The sequence below is a fragment of the Trachymyrmex septentrionalis genome, unplaced genomic scaffold (genome assembly GCF_001594115.1).
Source record: "Trachymyrmex septentrionalis isolate Tsep2-gDNA-1 unplaced genomic scaffold, Tsep1.0 scaffold97, whole genome shotgun sequence".
NCBI lineage: Eukaryota > Metazoa > Arthropoda > Insecta > Hymenoptera > Formicidae > Trachymyrmex > Trachymyrmex septentrionalis.
In genome coordinates, this window is record NW_017306160.1 from 2,317,987 (window position 1) to 2,323,320 (window position 5,334).

Below are 5,334 nucleotides of genomic sequence, written 5' to 3' on the forward strand. Positions count from 1 at the left end.
TATATATTTTATGTGCATCGCTTTTTAGTAATCACTCGGGTATCTTTGGTAATCCTATATATCTTTGGTCGATCCTTTTGGTCGATCGAAAACTGTGTGAAATACTTCTTACGGCTTATACATTACTTTAAATCTTATCCTTACTGCTATAAATACTGTCTTCTTAAGTAGCAATTATTGTTCATCTTTGGCATTTAATCTTCTGAAACGTTAACAGTCTCACATTTCTCGCCAAAGACACGTGGTATAATCCTCTCGCGGTGCGCTCTCTGTACGTCTCCTCTTTCTTCACATTTATTCCAAGTTGTTCGACGAATAAAGGTTTTCTTCGGAAAAGTTTGCCATTTGATGGACGATCCCTCGATCGCCGAATCGCGTTGCGATCGACGTTGACGGGACTTTGAATAATCCGCTGTTCCTACGGCAACAGTCCTCCCGCGCATTCTTCTCGTATTCTTATTCACGTTCGTATCGCAATTTCTAATCTTGGCTGTTCGAATACACAAATATTCAAGTGACACTGTCGGTTTCGGTGACACGCGCAGATTCGTCGATCTCACGCATCGCCGCGAGTTTTCATTTCGAAAAACAAGCCGGCACGCACGAGATGCTCCGAAAATATCTTATCTCACGATTTCCCTTGGGTATTCTAAAAAAAAAAAAAAGAATTTTCATTCAAATTCTCACTTTACATGGAAAGAACGATTTCACTGAGGTATCTAAAAATTTAGCTAGATACAAATAAAAGAATAATTTTGTTCTTAGACTATAAAAATAATTATGTGCGACGTTCAAGCTGATTGCTAGAATAATAAAATTGTTTACTCATCATGCTTGAGTTCCCTGCAATTGTTCTTTGACGATTCAATAAAATTAGTTTCGGCTCTGTGTCAAAATTTTAGATGTTTCAGCAAAATCGTTTTTTCCGTGTACAGTTCTGTGGTCATTCGCGCGAGTAAATTACAAAACGACCGTACAACCGTACAAGATTGCACGCTTTGAAATATTTACAAAAGTCCTTCGCGCGTTACCAAAATTTCTACCGCGATATTCTCGGAAAGTGTCCGTGAAAGAGCGAAAAAACTTTACGGCGCACCTCGCTCTCGCAATTTCACATGTTTCGTCTCTCATCTTTACGCTTTGATGCCGCAGTAAAGTCACCATAAATTCCTCGCCATTCCTTTTCATTTTTTTTTTTTTTTTTTTTTGAAAATGTCAAGAAAACGGAGCACGAATATGATTAGTTTTATCGAAAGCTGCCTTCTCATCGTCCAATTCGGAAGCATCTTTCTTCATAAAGCGAAAACAGAACGGATAGTGACGTGTCTTGGAAAATTTCGGAGAAAGCGCACGAAAATATCCGCTTGCGACTCATCGCGCTGATGCATGTTTTCTGCTCCTTCTAGAAACCTAATTACGATGATTGTAAAAAAGTGTACAGTGCTATATAAAAACAGAGAATTTCTCAGTATTAAGGAAAGATCTTTGCTAACGTTTATTGTTCAAATCCTTGCAAAAATTATTATAAAAATAATTAAAATACAACGAGAATATTGCTGATTACTGTACACATTTAAGAACATTTAACATAACAAATGTTAAATAATGAAATTAAATTATTACAAGAAGAGAATGTATGTTTTAAAGGGAGGCAGTTCTTATTAAGGGACGACTTTTACTGAAAACTACGTTTATTGTTAAATTTTTTTTCCTTGCAAAAACTATTAAAAATAATTAAAAATATGAAAAATAACTACAATGAAGATATTACTGATATTTCTATACACGTTTTTACAAATAATAATAAAATAAAATTGAATATTACAAGAAGAGCATATTATATGTTATAAAAATGAAGAGCTTGTCAGTGATAAAGAAAGACCTTTGATAACATTTTATCGTTAAATCTTTTCTCTTACAAAAATTATAATGAAAGTATAACCAAAATTTTCCAAACAATTTTGCGCACGTTTTCAATTATTTATTATTTTCGTAAAAAGGTAGGGCTTTCGAAATTGACCCGTCAAAAAGATTGATTTGTCTTCCGTTCACGCTTTGTAGAGAACGATTCAATTTAGATCACGCGAGGAAAAGATCCGATTACGCGTTCACTGTAAAAAAGCCGGATTAATTCTGCCCGACGAATTCAGGAATAAATTCTCATGTGTCCGAACGTAGTGTTCGCGTTATTTCCGATTTATTTCCGAATGATTTCAAGATCAAGTACAAGCCGGCCACCGGACTGTTTTCAAGGTAAAGTATCGCCAATACGAAACCCCGTATTTGCCAATGAACTGATCAAATTATCACGCGTGCTTGCTCGGGACGACCGTAAACTGGAAACTGGGCTTTATATTCGCGAAATTTGAGTAATTTCGTTGGCGAAGAAATACTGTTATGTGTGCTCGACGGCTGCGGTGGGTTTTTATCGATGTTACGAAAGTATAAGGGTTTTCTTCGGCTCGGTGAAGTTGTGTTGTTGGATCTGTGCCAAGATAGGATGCGCGCGCCGTAACCATTTTAGAGTTGAAACGTTTTTGGGAAAATAAAACATTTTACACTTGTTTCCGCGCTTGCGGACGGTCTGTCGATGTTTTAACGGGAGCAACCCGTCGAAATGGAAAATGAGAAACGTTGGAACGTGCCAAAATTATCGAACGCCTCGAAACATAAAGAAACAGTCTACACATTGGACATTAACGAAATTCTCTCTTTTTCTTTTTTAAGGCCAAATGTAAATTTCGAATAACCCTGGTGGTTCTTCTCGCGTGTTGTCGATCAGCGCGCTGATATCAATTTTCCCAAGCAAAAATGTACGGAAATCGAGGTAAACTTTACACATACCTACATTAATATCTGCAAAAATCTTAAGTGTAAAATACGACTATACCGAATAGGCTTATTCATTTGCGACTCTTGCACGTGATACATGAACACGTTCTCATTAATCAAGTTAAGCGTTATAACTTATGCATAATCTTAATTTACACGTATAATTATCTCTCAATATTTTCAGTTGAGATAAACGAACGTGTAAGAGCCAATATCAATTTATGCAATTCTCCGTCCTGCCAATTAGCCACCAATTTCCCGCTAATCTCTGCACACCGATGGCTGAACGCAGATAAAGTTAAATATTCTTGAATATTAGCGCGTCGTGTCTTTCCTTCCTCTCCCTCCCCCTCCCCCCCACCCACCACCCTTACCCTTTCCTTCTCGAAGCGGATATCCGCAGTCCCGTCTTTCTTATTTGACTTCGCGGAGATGAGCAACGAACGCGTGGCGTAAATACGGACGCGAGCGTACAGTCGGGAGAAACCTTTTTTCCAGATGCGGTTGAGCGATAGGGAATATCGCGGGATGATAAGTGAGACAAGTGGTACCAGCGGATACACAACGAGCACGGGGATTGCGAAGTCTCGGCGAAAATGCTCGAGGGGGCCCCCGGCTTTATTTATAACCGGCACGGTGGGGGTCTCACTCGTAATTCCCCCCCTCCCCCTCCCTCTCCCTCGAGCGTCCCATTAACGCCACGAGCCGGCGGGCCTCGGGTAAGGCGAAACGATCGAAAACTCCGCGGCAATTAACGCACCGGCCACTTCAAAGGCACATCCGCTTTGATACAACCTCCTCTCCCCCCCCCTCCCCGCTCCGCACCTTTTTACGCCTCCGTACGCGGCGTACGTTATGCGTTACAACGTGCCTCGCCGCCGCTCGTCGCCGCCGAAAATCAGCCGGGCTAGGCAAGAAATTAGAAGGCCCGTAATGCTGTTTGACGTGCGCGCTATTCTATTTTAGCGTTTACGCACCGCGACTGCACTTCGCCGCCGCAAGCGAAACCGCCCGGCAGTAAACGGAGCGGATAAGCGCTCCTCAGAAATACCTGAGGGCGAAACGAGGCGAGGCATATAACGCCACGAGGATTTCCTCGCCTCTATCGCTTTTAGGACGGATTTACATCATCGGAAGCCGGAACCGTTCCGCTCGATAAGCAGAATCGAGATTACAAAATTAGACAGGTCCCACACTGTTAAACTTTATATAACGTCAAATTATAACCAATTTGAATCATTCCTAATCATTTTTCTATCATTCTTCAAATCTCACTACGCACCGCTCTTATTCAATATCGCCGTTATTATTCAATTAAAACGACAGATTTTATGTCCATTTCTACCAATTTAGATCAATTTTTTTAATCTCGATTTAATTAATTTTTTTCTAATCTTAGAACTAAAAAAAAAAGATAAAAAGTAAATGCCGTTAAATTTACGTCAAATTATATCTCATTTGACTTACTTTAAATTAGATTTTTAGAGGCCATCACCGCTCCTACTCAATATGTCGTTAATTTAAGTAAAAGAATGAAGTTGAATAATTTAACTCGAAAAAAAAAATGTCTTAAATTTGATTAAATTTGACTCAAATTTAGTTTATTATTTACTAAAAATATACATTAACATGGAATATACATTACTCATTTTGAAACTAAGCAATTCAATCACAGAAATGAATTGATTGATTTATATTTGGACACACATCTAGTTAAAAATGACAAAATATTATTTAACTTTAGGGATTATTTTAATTGATTTCTAACAATGCATAATTCAGGTTTGAACTATACTTTTAATAACTAATAACTATTATTATTAATGTAGATTAATATCCATTGTTAGATATCAAAGTAGCAACAATAATTCAATCCCTTGAGTTAAATAAACATTTTGTTATTTTTAACTTTTCCGTGTTTAAAATGTAAATTAATCCATTTCCATGGTTAGTTTCAAAGTAAACTATGTCCATATTAACGTATGCATTTAGTGAATAACAAACTAAATTTAAGTTAAATTTAAGACATTTTTTTTCAATTAAATTTATTCAACTCCATTCTTTTACTTAAATTAACGACGTATTGAGTAGAAGCGGTGATGACCTATAAAAATCTAATTTAAAGTAAGTCAAATGAGATATAATTTGACATAAATTTAACGGCATTTACTTTTTATCTTTTTTTTTTTTAGTTCTAAGATTAGAAAAAAATTAATTAAATCGAGATTAAAAAAATTGATCTAAATTGGTAGAAATGGACATAAAATCTATCTTTAAGCCGATAACTCGTCTCGCAATGCGCGACTAAAATTCGAATAAAAAAACGCGTGATATAATTGATATAGTTACGATAATTTCGTAAATTATCAGACGAATATTTTTCCAGGGAATTGTCATTACACATCGTATCCATAACTCCATTTGTAATTGTCAACGAATATGTCGGAATATTTGGAGCGGAATGAATCGTAAGTATCGCGTGAATCGAATAATCTTTTATTG